Consider the following 18,374-nt stretch of genomic DNA (forward strand, 5'->3'; position numbering starts at 1 on the left):
ACTTCTGGCTGTGAAGAGCAGGGAGTCATTGCTTTCTAGTAAAACTGCAAAAAACCCCCAGATGCTTGTGGATCATCTCAGAAAAAACCAGATTTTTCTTTTTTTTCCAGTGGATGAAAGGTAAGTGGTTGAATGTGTCCTTTCAATACCAGTTTTGTTAATGTTGCATCTGATGTAGCTGTATTTCTAAGTAAGAGATACCTCACTTAAAAAAAAATCTCTAAAATACTTAAAAGAAAACCTTAGCAGAATATACTCAGCAAATTTAACTTCTTGTCCTTCAAAATAAGGTGAAATTAGGTCCGGTCCTCTTGAATACTTTTAAGATGTGACCAGAGAGGCAGATAAAATACAGTATCACTCCTGTAAAATTCTGGGAACAAATTTCTTTCCAGGAAACAGAATTACATGACTTCTCACAATGTATGATCAGGCAAGCAATGGTGAAATAATTATAGAATCATAGAATATCTTGTGTTAGATAGGACCTGAGAGGATTGTGGAGTCCAACTCCCATCATCACATGTTAACACCAAAATCATCATTATTATTATTATTGTGGAGAAGCAAGTAAACTGAACAAAGCAATAGTTTTCAGTCTGATATTGAAAATGCTGTCAAATTTTATAAAAGCTATTAATTGACACAAATCAGGTGGTAAGTAGAATCTAGCTTAAAAAAAAGAGTGGAATTTATCTTTCCAACTTAGTGCAGACTAAGGTCAAATTTCTGCGAAGTGACCTCTAGCTGGCCTGCTAAGAAAAAAAAAGGAGGAAGGAATGTACTTGATGAGTAGCCATCCTTACAGTGTCTCAGGGTGAATGGGCCTACTATTTTGGAGAGGTTAAGATTTCAGTGTTCTAATTTGGGAGACATGTAGGCCTGAATTTTTGAAAGAAGCAATTTATTTGCCCTTTTTACTTCAGGTTGAGTGGTGGTTGTACATCATTTCATTAGAAAACAACAATAAAAGAAATCTTTCCAGCTGAACAACCACAAACAAGGGACAAATACTTTCAAATACTACACATTCCTCAACTGTAATATAGGAACAAAGTAATATTATATAACCTACATTTTTGGTTTTTTTTTTAAACTTTGAAGTATTTGATATCCTTTGATGGAATTAATTAAGTTTCAAAATATTTTATGTACATTAAATTTCATCTTCAAATTGCTGTTTCATGATACAATGGAAAAAGATCCCCTTACATTATAAAATTTTAAAAATAATTTCTTTAATATTAATCATAACTAAAAGGTAGTGTGCTCAAACTACATCTATACATTTGAAATACTTGAGAATGTATACAGAATATATGCATAGTACAGAATTTATGCAATGCAAAGGTAAGGATCCTGATCTTAGGAGGAGATTGTACAGGAAACTTCACAAAGCCTGTGTTTTCTGAATTCATTCAATGAACAGAAAAAGAAATCATCAGGAAAAAATAAATTTCAAAAAAGCTATCTGAGACTAATTAGCATAAGTAGTTTTTAGGCAGGGTATGTGCAAACTGTGTCCCTGCTTCCATTATTTGTCATGCTACCTCAGATGTTTTAAGGACTTCAGAATTAGCCAACATAATCTGTGTTTTCTGTGGAAGGCACTGCATACCAGGAGACTGTTTTCAACTTCATTAGAATTTACAGCACATGGTTCATGTTAATTTGCAAACTAAATATCAGGTAAGTGATTTTCATGTTCATGATAGAAAAAACCCCAAATTATGGTTTAAGGCTCTAAACAATTTTGCAGCTGGAAGATTACCTAATGATTGTATTTGAATTCAAACATCAGGTTTTTGCAAAGCCAGACATGTGCAAGCTGAAATTGGAGTTGAGTCACACCAAAACACAGGTTATTCTACAAATACTAAAAACCTCCCAGCCCTGTGTGTAGGTTATTCAAAAGTAGCATGAAACTTGCAAATCAGTGCCAGCTACAATCCTGTATCTAACAGCATGACCCAACCTGCTGGTGAAGCCATGTGACAGCCTGCTGAATGCACACATGCTTTTTTTGCACACCTCAGAAAAGTAGGTTTTTTTATTTGCTGGGCCTACTTAGAGGTTGTGCACACCTTGGAATATCACTAGATAGCCTATATTTAAGCAACCAAATCAAGTCCAGTATATTGATGAATGTGTGCCTGTGTAAGTTTTTCTTCTGCACTCTTTAAATATGTTTTTGTGGCTACTTTGCACTTGAACTAATATTCAGACGTTATTTTTGTCAAGTGCAAACCTGAAATTGTTTTTTTGGAGGGTAATTCACAGCCACATTTAAATTACTAGTTCATTTAATGTAGTATTTTGAATCTTATAAAATGCCAAGGAATTTCTAAACTGAAACATATATTTTACCTGTAATTTTAATGAGTGTGAAATTGGACAACTAATAATGATGATGCAGTTACAGAATAAAACCAGCAAGCACATTAATAGTCACCTATGCTAAGTCTGTATTGAGAGGGTAATGGTGAACCAGTTGAAAGTTGTGTGGCAGGTCATGAGAAATGCAGCCCAGAGCAAGGTTCTCAGTGATAGACAGACATTGAGGGAAGTCAAGGATGGATCAGGAGAACTAAATAAGGGAATCCAGAGCAGGAGCAGGAATGAGAGCTCAGGAATCCAGAGCTTAGTTTTGTGAGGATGTCTGTCAAGCAGAAAGCTAACCCAATAGCTTTCCCTTATGTAAATAGCATAAATAAATATCTGATATGTCAGGATTTGAGTTTGAGGAAGATTGATTCTGAGTAGAGCAGACCTGCCAGAGCCTGACACTAAATGTGCGATCAGCAGCAGGCCAGGGCTCATTAAGTTTTTTCTATTCTCATGACCTGGAAAGGATTTTATGGCAAAATACCTGAGCTCCATTTTATTTATAATTGAGTTGTTTTCTACAAGGTGAGAAGGTAAACTAAGTTCAAACTACTTGATATGCAGAAAACTGATGTCCCCTTCAGTGTTTTTGGATCAATGCATATGATGAATGCCTGATACTCTGATGCTGACTAAATGGGAATTTATTAGTCATCGGTTGCTTTGTGTTTTTTTGTGTGACTCTGTAGATGGTTTGTGGGAGGAGGACGTAGGAGCAAAGGTAGGAGTTGGGAAATGATTAGATGTGTCTGATACATACATTGCTGATGTTAGGCTTTTCTTGAAAACTGGGGAAATGCACATGCAATTAATTAAAACTTGGGTACTAATAAAGCATTTTGAAATGGAAAACTAGAACTAAACAAAAAGAAGGAACAGTCTGATGATGATAACAGTAAATGAGGTTAATGTCATGAAACTAAAATAGAGTTAATGCTGTGTTGCTCATTAAGATCTTTAGTTTTATGAAAAGTTAGCTGCTAAAAGTCTAAACCATGACTGAACAGTACATTTGTTGCCAGAGATGATATTATTAAGCTTGTATTTTTTGTGTAAAAGACTTTAACCTCTCAGAAACAATAGATTAAATGCAGCCAAAATGTGGGAGGATGTTCTCTGTTTACATGCAGGGGAGATGAGCAGACAGACGTGTGCAGTTCTTGCAGTGACTGCTCTGTGTGAAATCTGTGTTTGAGTGTGATGGCTGCAGAGCAGGCCAGTGTGTCTGGTCTTCCCTGGGGCTTGTTCACATGTGCAGTCAGGTAACTGCAGTGTTCTGTGCAAGGTCTGGGTACTGGGTGTCTTTTACCACCATGATAAGGTATGGAGGGGATTGGTTACAGTTTGCTTCATGCATTTTTTTATTGCACAAAATGTGTCAGTGGGTTGGGCTGCAGCTGTGGGAACATAACAAAGGTCTCTTTTTTAGAAGGTTGAGACAATATACCAAAGAAGAGTCTTCCTGAGTGTTAGGAATTACAGAGTTAAGTGTAAAGTCTTAACAAGGGGCAACTTATAATTCAGAAACATCTTAATAGATTATGTCAACCTTAGCAGAACCTGTTTATGATTTTGCCTGAAATTTGTAAAATTCAGCTGTGGCTGGGACCCCACTGGATTTAAGGTAAAAGGCACAAATGTATGCTTATTTGGGAGCAATTCCACTTTTATTTTTCCTTAATTTATAGATTTGTAGATTGATAGTCTTCTCTGATTCTGTCTCCAGCATAAAATGGAGGTCTAAAACAGAAAAATCAGAACTAAACCTGTGTGGTAGTGAGGCTAATTTTACAGATGTCTTTTGTTCATTTGGCTTCAGCTGCTTATAACTGCAGTGTTTTAATGGTTAGCAGGTATATTGATAATTAAATAATTAAACATCAGGTATATTGATAATAAACACCAGAGGTGCCTCTGGATTAATATCAGCCACCAAAATGAGAGCTGTGCATTCTAAATGAATCTGTGAACTGTTTCAATACTATGAGATGGAATATACTTGAAAACTGATTTTGTGCCAAAGCGAACAAAAAGATAGCTCTGTCCTCAGTGCCAAGAATATGTGTTTTCACCACTAGATAATTAATGTGCATTTACTCATGCCAGTGTGGAAAACCAGCCTGGATTCTGCTGTAAAGTAACTGTGTGAGATAGAGTTACTCCAGTGATGGCTGACCTTGTCTCCACTGGGATTTTACCGTGCACTTTCTAATGCTAGTTTTCCCACTGTGGAGAAAAAAGTCCAACAAAGGAAAAACTAAAAACAGCTGTTTTGCTCTCATTCTGAGAAACCAAATTTGTATTGATAAAGATTTGTTTTTTCATAGTAACAGTTATCTTAGTCTATATTTATTCTTTCCAACCAACTGCAATTATACCAGGTAAGGAACATGAGTAGGGCAGGTCTAGTTTGAAACCTGGAAGCCTAGATAGAGAGGGAGAGAGTGGCAGGGACCGGGGTGTTTCTTTCCTTTGTGGAAGGACAATAGAGAATTTTAGGGGATGGTGAAGGAATATTTTAGGGAATGAATGGGGCTGAAATTCAAGGGACAGAACATGCTGTGATTTGGTAAGGAAGGGGATACACTCCTGACTACACACTTCTAAAGGAATTGCTGGAACAGAAATGTGTCAGTATTTCCAATTCAAAACCTTATGAAATCATGAGTCATATTAAAAAAAATTTAAAATAAGATCAGCTTTTTAGTTATCTTCCCCACTTGTTTAACTTTTTAGGCTTCCCTCCATGCTTTTTTCTTTTTTTTTAAGTTACTTTGTGTTTTAAAGATTTCCTTTGCACACTTGGGGCTATAATTCTCTTTCTTTTCATGAAAGATTAAATCCTTATAAGTAATATGACCCAGAACCTAGAGTTTTAAGAAAAATACCATGCCTCTTCAGACTCATCATCAAATCATGAGAGGATATAGAGTAATTGATCCACTATACGTTACTCCTTGGTACTGACAGATGTGATTATGTTTGGATCATATATAAGGTGGAAATGGGTAGAATTCACATTAATATGCCATTTAATAATGGAATAATAACTCTGCTTATAATAATCTTTATTATTATTGTTATGATAAATATGTTCTACTCAGGACCAGCAGAACAGATGCCTTCCTGAGTCATAATGAAAACCATGAATGTTAGACTAGTCAATGTATAGAATTTATTGTCTCTCTATAAATCACACTTTACTTTAAAATGAAGATTTTAAAACCTTTGCATTTTATTTATAATTTACACACTTTATTTGTTATTTTGAATTACGCAGATATACACATTTACTCAAAATAGGAAGGAATTAGAACACATAATGCATGTGTTTGATACACCTGGAAATGTCCAACCAAACTAAAACTTGGTGCTACACCACACAACATGGTGCAATACAGTTTCTAAATAATTTTTTGTACCATTGCTCTTAGAAATTTCCGGAGCTGTTCACTATCTGTAAGAAAAGATGATACTGACCTGACTTCAGAGGTAAATGGCAACTAAGAAATAAAGTTCAAGTGTTTAAAAACAACCAGTCTGAAACACTCTCTGAAAAAGGTATTTCGGACCACACCGTACCTTAATTTTTCTGTATGTAAGAGAGAAAGAGATGATCTAATGGATTTTTTTCTAACTAAACTCTAGGAAATTATTCTCAGGTTTGCAGCTCCTGTAAGTAAGCGTTGGAACAATGTTTTCTGAGAGTAATTGATAAAACCTGCCATCCTTTATGTAACAATTAAATCCATAGATGAATAGGGGATTGACACTGATTTGCCTCAGAGGGCTTGGTAGTTTTCAACTCAAAGACGAAACACTGTGGTTGGTGGTGTTGGGCTTCTTGAATGCTGTTCCGGTTCATTAATGTAAAATAGTGTGTCATCAGAGGAAAAACTGTGTACTGGTCTCTAAACCAGTATAAAGAGACACAGTTGTCTGAACTGTGTGAATCCATCTCCTTTTGTTATCATTGCTACAAATATATTGATTTGTGCCTTAGTGCAAGCTATGTATAAATTCTACATTTTTTTTTATATATATATCTATATATATATAAAATACATTGTTGTTATAAGCTGAAAAATGGGAGGGAGCTGATGTGATCTTCAGTTGTGCCATTTAATCTCTAGTGAGAAGAATGACTTGTGTGGAAAAATGCTCTTCAGAAAGACATAGTGTGTTTGCAAGGGACCTTTTTGTGGGAATTTTGCCACCAGGGAGCCATTGTCATAAGTAAGCTCTGTGGCTAGTAGCATATATGATTCTGTGTCAGTGAGTGCCATGTGTCAAAAAATGTAGGTGTTTTACATATGAAGAGCATTTTTAGAAATTGAAAATCTGAAGCAATTGAAATTTAACAGGCAGGAAGCTGGGTGGGCATTGCTTTACTGAAAGGAAAATGCTCCACAAGTGCCTGCTTTGCATTTCCCAAACACGCTGTGTGGTGAACGTGCAGTTGCCACACTGAACAAACACTGAGTGTATTCATTGAAGGCTTATTGGAGCTGGTGGGATGTTCATACTCTAGCATGGGTTCCTACAGCTCTCTGGAATTGCTGTGCATTTACTATGATGTTCTGTTTGCTTTATAAAGTAGATGTCGGTTAATGCCATGCCATGAAAATGGTGTCCTCTCACCACCCACTTGGTAATGCCTGCTGGCCATGAACTGCACTCCCCATAAACTCCCCTTTGGTGACATGTTTGAGATTAAAAAGCAACAGTGCCAAGCAAGCAGCTGAATTAGCGCTCAGCTCAGTGGTGCACCTCTGCTGGATTATGCCTTTCTCTTGCCATGAACGGCACCATTTCAGGTGCCGTTGCCTAGAGCAGGCTTTTTCTTTGAGTAAGTCAGGGTGATAATGTGAAATAGAGAGGAAAAAATGCACAAGCAGTGATTTGTTGAGTTTAAGTAAGGAAGGAAATAAACTTTGGCCAAGGGCTGAAAATGAATCTCATCAAGCTAACCTGGGCCTTCAGACTGATTTGTATTCCACGTTTTCTGGATTTAATCTGCTTTGGGATTTCAGAGATATTTTTAAAGAAATAGAATAGTTTTCTGAACTCTGGAAGACTGAAGCTATTTCCGTTTGAAATGGCCTTGCTGGCTGTATCTCAGTATCCCATATGTACTAAAATACTGGAAAATGTGCTTTAGTTCTTTAGTAGTATGATGGGATGTAATTAGTTATAAAGACAGATGAAATGTAGATTTATTTTTTTTTTTTTTCCCATGCTTGAGTTAGTAATTATAACTGTCAGGAATTTTCCCTTATCACTCCTTCATATTTATCTAGTTCTCGGAGTACAAAATATATGGGAACTGCAGGGGGCAGGGGTGCAGTGACTGCAGGAAAGGAAACCCACAGATATTTGCTATGAGCAGCTGATCCCTGGAATAATGGCTTTTCAGCATTTTTTAATATGAGGGCCCTGAAAAATGTTGGCAGTGCAGTGTACTGCAGAGCATTTTAAATCTGCTAACAACACATTGCCTTTTCCGCTGGCTTTCTTTAAGCAGAGGGGCTGAGGTGCATGTCTTGACTGCATCTCAGTTCTATGTTGGAAACAAGGGAAATTTCCACAATCCTGGCTTGTTTGTTTCCTTTTATGCCCTGGCTTTTTTTGGGAAGAAGTGTCAGGGGCTGACTTAGAAGTGGCCTCTGATGTCATCTAGTCAGGGCCCAGGTTTGGAATATCAGGACACCTGGTTTCAGCTAGGATACACAGCTGCATTTGCATTTTATGCACTTCATACACAGCTGTAGTTATCTTAGGGGAACTCTGTATGTTAATACTGGATACATGAAATTCATTTTTAAGGAATGTGAAATATTTTTAAGGAACTATTTAAATATTTTGGGTTTAAATATTTTTTTACCATTTTATATGGAATTTATTGTGTATATTTAATATGCTCTTAGTTTGATAAGCAAACACCTCTATTTGCTTGTAGCTCCCAGAGCTATATGGATGATTTTGAGAGTTTAAGTTTGGTAGACACATTTATAAGACTGGTAAAAGTAGCAATGGAAAAGTGATTGGAAAGACATTTGCTTGATTATATTAAGAAATGTATTTGGATTGAGTATTGCTAGAAATTGGTGGCCATGATAGCAACACCATCCACACATGGAAAAAGAAGTCTTTTCCAGGAATCCCCCCAACCCACTTTTATTGTCTTTCCTGTAGGGAAATTTTCTGTCTTCAGTGCCTCTTTGTATTGCTGCACTTGGATAAGTAAAAAATAGGTAGGATAAAAGAATTATTTAGAATAATATAATATATTCCTAATACAAGTATTTTGATGCCCTCTCTCAAATTAGTTTGAACTTTTAAAAAATGGAGCCCTACCATCCTATTGTGGCCCTGGCCTCCTATATTATTATGGTGTCCCTTATTTAACTGGTCAGAACATACACTAAATGTCTGTTAAATACAGCAAGTTGAATCTGGTACATTTCCAGACTGGACTATTTGAAAGACAGAAGGAAATTTCATGCATATAAATCCATAAAAAATTCTGAATGAATGAAATCCCAGAGTGATCATGTCTGTTTTCCATTTATTATATATGCTATCCTGCACAGAGCAGGATATTATAGAATAATGTAATGCATAAGTCATGAACAAAAATTTCGTGAGGGATTTTAATTCATGGAAAGAAAAAGGAAGACTGTGGCTCACATTCCTTGAAGTCACAAACTCCTTTACCAAGGACAGCAATGTACATTGTAACCTGGTGGTAAGGTGCTACTCCAAGTGAACAAGTTTCTAGAAGAGATTCTGCACCCTTTTTTACCCTGCCATGTAATGTATCTTTTGGTAAACAGTGAAATAATCCACTGTGTCAATAATTTAGATTTTGTCTTGCCAACAGAAGTTATTATTTTGGGTCATTAAAAAATTCTGGTTTAGGCTCGAATCCATATCTTAAGAGTTCCTTTGTAAATGTGAGATAATTCTTGGTTTAGTTTAAAATAGGAAGAGAAGAAGAAATCTCCTGTTACTTTATGCTGTTTACCATTATAGACAGATGTCTGAAAGTACTTTTTAAAAACAGTTGAGGCCATTTCCTAACAGATAAAATAGTTCCTGAATAATGTGCTTGTTAAGTGCAGGGGTGTGTCTGATTCAGCTGCTTCAGGTTTCCAAACCATCAAGCAATGGAAAGGAGTGCAATAGGGTCAAGTCTCCTGTTCCCCGAAGTGGGATTGACTGGGGTCCTAGGGATGAAATAACAGAATCACAGCCTGACTGTGATTAGCAGCCAGTGCTAGAAGATAAGTAAATAGCAGCAGGACATATTTCTCCTCACCATATGAGAGAGAACACTTAAAAGGCAGAGCTGCTAGTAAGCTCTATATAGAAGAGTCTGGAAAATAAACTCCTGCAGCATCGTTTTGATTTTCACTACAGGTCTCAGAGCTTTGAAGTTGTTCTGGCAAGTGATGATTGGTTTGTTGTTGTTGGATACCTCAGCATGTATTCTTTATGCTTGCAACAGACATGAAGATTGCAAATAAATTGGGTAAATCATTTAAAATATGCTATGTGCTGTAGACAGAGGAAATTTGAGGAATGTGTTTAAATGTTAAGCCCTCACCACCTGTTTGCAGTACAAAAAAAAGCTGATAGATGCTGTCTCCTTTTTGACCCTAAGTTATGGGTAACTTCTGTGGAAGGATTCCTGTAACATAAAAGTTGCTTATGTCTTGGGGGTAAGTGTTTTCAAAGTGATAGTTCAAGGTCCTTCATGCAAAAAAAAAAAAAAAAAAAAAAAAGGTAGTTGTTGTTTGCTGTAGTCAACTTCTTAAATTTTACTCTAAATAATTTGTTAGTGCTGGTAGAATTTTTCTAGATGTACTTATTACACTTAATGATGAGGTGAAGCAATATAAACTCACAGAGAGAACAAGGAAAATGGACGAAAAATGGTGTTAATAGTTTAGTTTCTTATCTATCATCTCTTGGCAATATGCCACTACAAGGAATTATCTTTTTTTTGAAAGAGAAAATCCAAGACTGAGCATCAGTAATGGTCGCAGAGGGGAACTTTTATGTGTGTTAAGGTGAATAGCTGATGCAGAAGATGGATTGTGTACTGAAACTTTATGTTGCAAAACTTTGATCAATGCTTTTTTTAAGTTCTTTGATCTGTGTTAAACTGAAATTCCTCCTCTGGATGTTGTGTTCACCATGAGAAGCTGCAGTATGAGTGGGTGGATCCGGCCGGAAACTACCACTTTTAGCCTAGAAAAATGATCTCCAGTGGCATAAAAATAGATATAAAATGTGGCACAGAAACTCTTTTGTCTCTTGAGTTTGGATGAGTTTCTGTGAGGATGGAAATTCATATGAAAGTGCTTATTGGAGGTATTGGTCAGAGGTTTACCAGTCATCCACTGAAGGAAAATGAAAGCCGTACAGGTGACTTTTGAACCACTTGAGATTTGGGAGCCAAGAAATACATCTGCAATAGTTGAATAGAAGTCCAAAGGTGTTAATTGAGTTAATCTTACATTAAACAAACACAATTACTGTAGTTTAAGATAGTTTAAGTCTAGTTACTTTTCAGAAATACTTTGTTAGAAGATTCAGTTTAGTTTTAAAGCTTTTAGAGCAGATCTTCATGAAGAATGAGAAAATCAATGAAGGACAATTAAGGCAGATTTTAGGCTTTGATTTGGAAAAGGACTTGTCTGTTATTGCAGCATGGGAAACAGTGCATCAATGTCAGGGGACAATATGCTTTGCTTGGCATTGAAGAAGTCCTTAGTTACCTGTCTCTCATTCTTGTCAAGTTGCTTTTGGACTGTTTTGTGAGATCTGACATTCCCAGTGGGTCTTTGTAGCCACAGGTCAATATTTTGGTTTCTGCATTTATGAAAATACATGTCAGTGTTTCAGTTTTATTAACTCAAGCTCTTGAGATGAAGACATCCTGCAGAGCACATGGTGACAATCTAAAAAATGTTGGTTTTGTTGAAAATAACCAGTTTACATGTATGAAAGCTTTTACATACCAAAGTGGCAATAAGCATCTATAGTAGGGAAAAAAGTAATCAGTCTAATGTAGTAATTTAAGATTAGTTATTTCATAAAGCTTAGTATGCTGACTCTCCAAACTGTTCTGTTGGTGTGGGCATCCAGGCAGTTCCCAGAGGAACTGCTGGCTTGCTGCAGTGTGGGATTTAGCATCCTGCTGGCTCTGTGCCATTCCAGCCTTTTTCTGGGATCCGTGCTGGAACTGCCCAAAGCTCGAGCTCACCATGCAAGCAGAGTGCAGGTGTGTTTGGAGATGTCCATGGAGAAGCTGCATCTGCCTGGGCAGGCAGAATCTTCTCCACAGTTCTTAAATACCCTCCTGCTGCTCTCTAATTGACTCAGGAGGAGATGGAATTTATCACTTAGGACTGCTTTGCTAGGCACTGCAAATTAGGCTTGGGTTGGGTATCCTGCGCTGTGCTGCATGCTAAGAAATTTGTAGAAATCACTGGTTATGAAAATGCTCAGGAGTATCATTGGTGGCTCTTTTCACCACCCTGTGACATCCCCAAACCTTACCTGGATTTCGAATCCCGGACCACGTATTCTCACAGGCCATTGTGATTTAGTGAAGTTTCGCTTTCCTCTTTTATTATCTAAGGTAGCATCTTTGTCACTGAGTGAAAATAATTTCCTATTTGTGGAGATGGGAAAGTTCCCACCTTTTGAAAGGAGCATTATAACACAGATATGTTAAGGCTGAACCTCATGCTATTTGAGTAACTGCTTAGTGTCTGTGCTGTGTATTTTGACTTCAGGTTGGAAGTGGAGTTTCAGAAGGCAAACATGGAACAAACGTTGCTCAGTTCTATAGATGGTAATATATATATATATATATATATATAAATATATAGAGCATACATAGTGAATACGAAAAGTTGGGGGTCCTTGTGTATTTACAACTTGTAAACCTAAATGGTCAGTCAATGCTGAAGAGGGAATTTCACCACTGTGAAGAAGGTGGTATGATGTTCATCTGTAAGCCATGGGTTTCATCCCAGAACTTTTCTCCAGTATTTAAAGAATAATTCTTCCAAAGTATTTGAGTGAACTCCTTATTCCATAGCACTAATAAAGGATCCTATAAAATCATATAGTTTGGAGTAAAAATAAATAAATCATGCTGTCCAGTTGTAAATATAGATATGTATAAACCAATAAATTCTGTAGCACTTTCTTAAATTTCTGAAAGATTATTCACTGGATTCTTGTATTTGGAAGTACAAGTAACTGTTAGATCATCTATTATCTGACCCTTTAATATCATATTTCATTTGCTCTCACCACTTTACCTTGAATCCAGTATTCTGTGTTTATATTGATTACATCACTATTGAAAAATGTAGTGTGCCTCATTATCCTAGTTTTTCCAGAATTGTTAGAGGTACCTTTTAATTTTTTGATGGCTCCTCACCCATCTAATTGGAGAATACAGTATCTCAGGGAGAGGTTAGGTTCTTGTGGACACTTGGTTCCCATCTGTGCTTCTGGATAATGTCAGTGGGGTCTAGTATATCTGGTGTGGTCTAATGTCATGTCTGTTTGCATGCTGGAAGTCTTGGGATCTCAGACATGCAGATTGAAAGGTATTGTCTGGTATCCACACTCTCATTTCCTAACAGGACATAATCTTTATTATTCTTTAGTGCCTCAGCACTAAAGCTCAGCAGTGATTTCTTTTCATTAGAGACTGAAAGTTTTAGATTATATCAATATTCACATCTACTAGAAATCTTGTCCTAGTATTGTTTGGGGTTTTTTTTGAAGGCTGACTACAATGTGGTTATTCCGCAATAGTGGCCAGGGATCATGGATCCCACTACAACCTGGGAGGCTCCACTGCCTCTTACAGTGAGATTTAGTGGACATGCTTTAGTGGTATTTACCTAGAGCTGTGAAAAGGCCTCAGAGATCAGCTCTAGTACAAATAACTTCCTTTGCCTTTGTAAGAGTCCTGGAACTGCTGCTAAACCAAGTGCGATGAGGCACGAGTCTCAAGTAAATTACATTATGGATAATAAGGAAAGACACTAAGAAATCATACAGAATTGAAATGATTTTTGAGAGAAATAATTTGTTCAGAATCCAATCATTATGCTGAGCTCTAATTGCATATCTAATGTTATTTCTTTAAAAATGAGCAGTGACTGGCCTAGTAACATAATATTTAAGAAAATGTTAGATTAGCAGCATAAATTGAAATACTGTTTGAATCAGATCTTGAAATGTAATTACCAAGTGCTGTATAGTCATTATGGAGAACATGGTTGCTACAGATGTACCTGATAGTGTACAGAGGTGATCTACACCAAACCAAAGCTTTCAAGTCATTTGACAGGTTATATAATAGAATCAATAAATGTCAGTGTCTAAGAATGAGTTTTATGGTGTAATAATTTCAGTTTGATCATTTGCAAACATTACTATCAAATGACATCTTTTTTTATATTTAGAGACTGTGTGTTTTCTGGTGATCAAATAGAAACTAGCAAGTGCAGGTATTTCTGGGTTTTGCATTCAAAACTAAAGAATACTAAGACTTTTAGCCTGTTTCAATGGCCAGATACTCAGCAGCTATGCAAGATTATTTTTTAGAATGGACATTTCTTATTTATAATTAGTTCTTTATTAATGCCACAACTATGTCTCACTCAGCAGTCACCATTCTGATTTGTTGGCAAGATTCTGTGAAGTATGACAAGCAACATCTGAGCTATGTGCTTTTGTAAGTTGTTATATTTGATTTATAGACTGTATGGAGTGTAAACTGCACTGCTCTGCTTAATGTCAAGAGTATAAGGGGCCCTGAAACAACAAAGCTGTTTATATTCTTGAAGTGTTGATATCCAAGGAATGCATCAGAGTGAGGTTTGCTACGAACACAATGTATTTATAACTTTATATTATATATTTATAACTTATAACAGTTATATTTATAACTGTTAAAATGGCACAGCCAACCATGTGGAACTTGGAACTATATAACTGGTATTGTTCTTCTGATACACTGAAAGGATATTTTGCATCCCAGAACCTTGTTGATGCAGCTCTATTGAGTAACTGTGTCCTAAAATATGACTGGATAATTACAAAAATGAAGGTATACTTTGTAGAACCAAAAGAACAGTCTATGTTTGGCATAATATAGTTCAAGCATTAAGTCAGACTGACTTCTGGTATTTGCTCCTGGTAGGAAAAAAAAAATCAGAAAACCTGCAAATTACACTGTTATGGTTTTAAATTACTAGATTTCTAAACTGGTGAGCATTGTATTAAAACCAAATCAGAGTGATTTCTATGTAATATAGCAGTTTATCAGGTGTGCACAGTGGGGCACTTCTTATCTTGAAAGTGATCTTCTCCCTATTTGTCCTGCAATGCATCAACAGGGAAGGTTCTCCACGCACCCAGAACTAAACAAATTTATATCAATTTTTTATGTTTGAACTTAGGGGTTCATAATTGCAGAGGAGGCTACATCCCTGCTGAAATGTCACAGAGCTCAATACTCAGCTGAATTGGTCATTCACTCAAAATTCTTTCAAAAAACCCCCAACCAAATCCAAAAACAAGAGTCTTCAATTTTCTAAAAATTGCCTATTGGGAAAACTTCTCTAGTAAAAATCCCATGTATGTAATTTACATAATATGTAACTTTATATATACACATATATATATATGTGTGTGTGTGTATGTATATATATATATAAAGCTATTGCCTAGCTTTAGGTGGGTGCAACCTTTGTTGCACTTTGTACATTTTCATGGTTTACATATGAGAGTAATTGCAATAGCTCATGGCATCTGATAAAAATTTAATATGTCATGTATTAATTTTCAGTGCCTCCTACAACAGTAAGAAAACCAAAACAGCCTGCCAACCACAAATAAACCCTGTCAAAAATTCCTCTGTCAAGTGGTGAGCAAATTCCTTGTCAAGAAAGGATTTGTGATCCAAATATAGGAAATTCAAATGCCCCAAAGTTTCTAGCAGAAAAACAGAGAGCTAGTCAATGTGAATTCTAAATGTACAAAGAGGAGCCTGATCCAAATTTAATGAGGCTAAAAAATGTTTTTGTAATTGTTAAATTAAGGGGGTCTAAACTTTAACATTAAATTCTGGGTTGGATCTATAACATTGTTATATTTGTTTTCTACATAGGTCTTCAAAATCTTTAATATAGATAAAGTTATTGAAAATACATTAAATTATCCCCAGTAATCTTAATTTCTAGATCAAAGCAGTCAATGCTTTTGGGAAGGAAAAAGCTGAACTAATGTTTTCCAAAATGTATCTGAATGTGACTTGTTAACTGGGGATTTTTTTCAGCAGTAATGAAATCTGTGCTGGCTCATCCATTAGACAGAGATTTTTACTGGTGTGTTTTTTAGGACTGACCTTTCCATCTCTCACAAATAGCTATCTTATCTGTGTTATTTTCAGTTTCTAACAGGTCTTATTCTTGGTTTATGACTATTCTTAAAAATACATATTGTGTCTGCACCTTTGTGCATAGATGGCACAGTGTTTGTGCATGTTGGACAGCCCAGGACAGAGATGCTGTGGGTTGGGGTTCCGTGCGCCGTGGGGTCGCCGCAGCAGTGCCTGAACAGCCGCGGAAGCTGGCTGAGGTATGACCGTGCACAGCCACTCCTTTCTCTCAGGAATCTGCTGGGATACCACCACACCCTCTCCCAGGCTGCCCCCACAAACCCCTCCCTTCTCTCTTTTCCAATGCTAGCTCAAGAATTACTCTTCCCCCAGTTTTTCCAGGTTACTCCTGCGATTGTATCTTGCTATTTGAGGTAGAAATGTTGCCTGCCAGCTGGGAACTGCTGGAAACAGGGAGGCCTTTTATGGAAATGCTGACACAACTTTATCTATAGCATAGCAGTGTAAAACATCTGTTTCCAATAAGGTGGTTATTATCTTTTCTTGTCAAACTTATCACTACAAAAATATTTTCGGTTTCTTCAATAAAAAGGGGTGCAGTTATAGACATAATAAGAAGGAGCTTTATGAAGGATGGTTTTCCCTTTTGATACTAATTTATGCAAGTTTATTTCATTGCCAGAGGCAAAAAGCTATATTCCTTTTATATTCTCCCAGTTCATCAGTTTTGGTAGTTCTTCAGGGATACAACACAGAGGACCACATGTAGACATGCATCTTATTCTGCAGCTTTTAAAATTGCTACAATCTCCTTGTTTAAAAACTGGTGCACAGGTGACTGTGCTGAAGGGCAGTTGTAAACAGTGGGAGAGTCTGTCAGTGAGGATGCTGATCCATGAACTTCAGTGCAACTTTACCTCTTCACACATATTCCGTACATTTAGTCGTGAGAATTTGTCTGGTTTTCTCTTTTGCTCACTTAATGCAGTTCTGTCTGCTGTCTTATCATGTGTAATAGTAAGATTCGTGACAACAGCTAGAGGTTAGGAGAGCACAGGCCTTGAAGGATTTTACTTTAAACATTGAATAAGGCCCTGATGAATAGAAGTAGAGAATTAATTCATACGGTATTATCAACTCAGTGCTGAAGGCCTGCTTCTTGTGGGTGGTCTACGAGTATCAGTTTGTTTTATTACTGGCATCTAGTATATGTTGCAACATTACTGAAAGCCTGAACTCTTACATGAAGTTTTGAAAAGAGCCTGGCAGAAAACCCTCTCCCAAGGAGATGTGCACTGGTGTGTCAGCAGTTCCCTTTTAGATCACTGCTCTCTTTAAGGCAGAAGTTATGTTATACTTGAAGGCTGGTGAAAAGCTATTTTAGAGTACTGGCTGTTCACTGAGTATTTCGGAGGTCTGGGTGCAGCACACAGGTGAGGCACTTCTGCCTGGGATGAGATACAGAGCTTGGCCTCGCTGCACGGAGGACAGTCTGGCTCATTGCCCATATCTCACCTCGGTGTTCATGCAGATCAGTTGTGTCTCGTGTGTTGTAGCTCTACTGTGGGACACTCCTCCCTCAGAGTGCTCTGTCTTGAGCACTGGTGTGCACCTTTTATGGCTGAAATAGTCACTTCTTATGTCCTGCAGCACATTTTATTTGAGAAAATTTGATTCTAACAGCCCTTTAATAAATTTGATTCCGAGCCTACTAACCTGTTAGGATTAGTGATATTTAAAAAATAATATAGTGATGATATATTTAGACTTATTTGCAGAAAGGATTGTTGGGAGTAGCTGCATGAGGCTGTGTTAGCCCAGACCACCAGTGGAGAAGGGGTTAGTGAGGCAGGGCATTGGCAATACTGCATTTCTTCAGTAGTGTAAATAAATTTAGCAATAGGACACTGTGTTCTGGAAATTGTCACAAACCTCCTGTGCACTTTGTGGATAGATGCCAGCTATTTCTAATCCTTTGAGAATTGTCCAGTAGATAGGTATCTATGTGAAAAACAGTTCCTGATCAAGGGACTGTTAAGTCAAAATCTTCAGCTGGTGTAAACTGGAGAAAGTTCCGTCTACTGACAGCTCCTGATTTCTCAGAGCTGACTCTTCTAATCAGCTGTGAATGCAACACCCTATTTCCAGGCTTTTTCTTCAAGAAATATGAGTACTTTTGGTGGTGCCCTTTGTGATTGTAAACTTCTGAAGGAGCTAAAAGATCAGATTTGGTTCAAAAGCTCTGTTAAGTCTGCAGTATAACATCCTTAACTGATTAATTGAATTGCAGTACCAGCTAGAAGAAAACATGTTAATATGCAGAGATGTTCCAGTCCTGCTTTACACAAAAATGTGAGTAGTAACCAGGCAATAAAGCCACCTCTTAAAGGACTTGAACATAAATATGTTACAGGCTTTGAAGAACCAAGATAATGTTCTCACTTCTGTCCTTTGATGATCGCAAGCATTGGACTTTACCGTTTCCTAGAGTGTGTTCCAAGATGTCCAGTACTTCGCTAAACTAGATTAATATTTCTAAATTAAC

The 18,374-nt window shown here is 36.9% G+C and overlaps 1 protein-coding gene across 3 annotated transcripts in view; it reads left to right on the forward strand.

Annotated features, from left to right (window-relative positions):
- COL5A2 (collagen type V alpha 2 chain) overlaps positions 1-18,374 on the forward strand; it is a 171,160-nt gene that overhangs the window by 90,875 nt on the left and 61,911 nt on the right. The window lies entirely within an intron of this gene.

The sequence above is a fragment of the Corvus cornix genome, chromosome 7 (assembly GCF_000738735.6).
Source record: "Corvus cornix cornix isolate S_Up_H32 chromosome 7, ASM73873v5, whole genome shotgun sequence".
Classification (NCBI taxonomy): domain Eukaryota; kingdom Metazoa; phylum Chordata; class Aves; order Passeriformes; family Corvidae; genus Corvus; species Corvus cornix.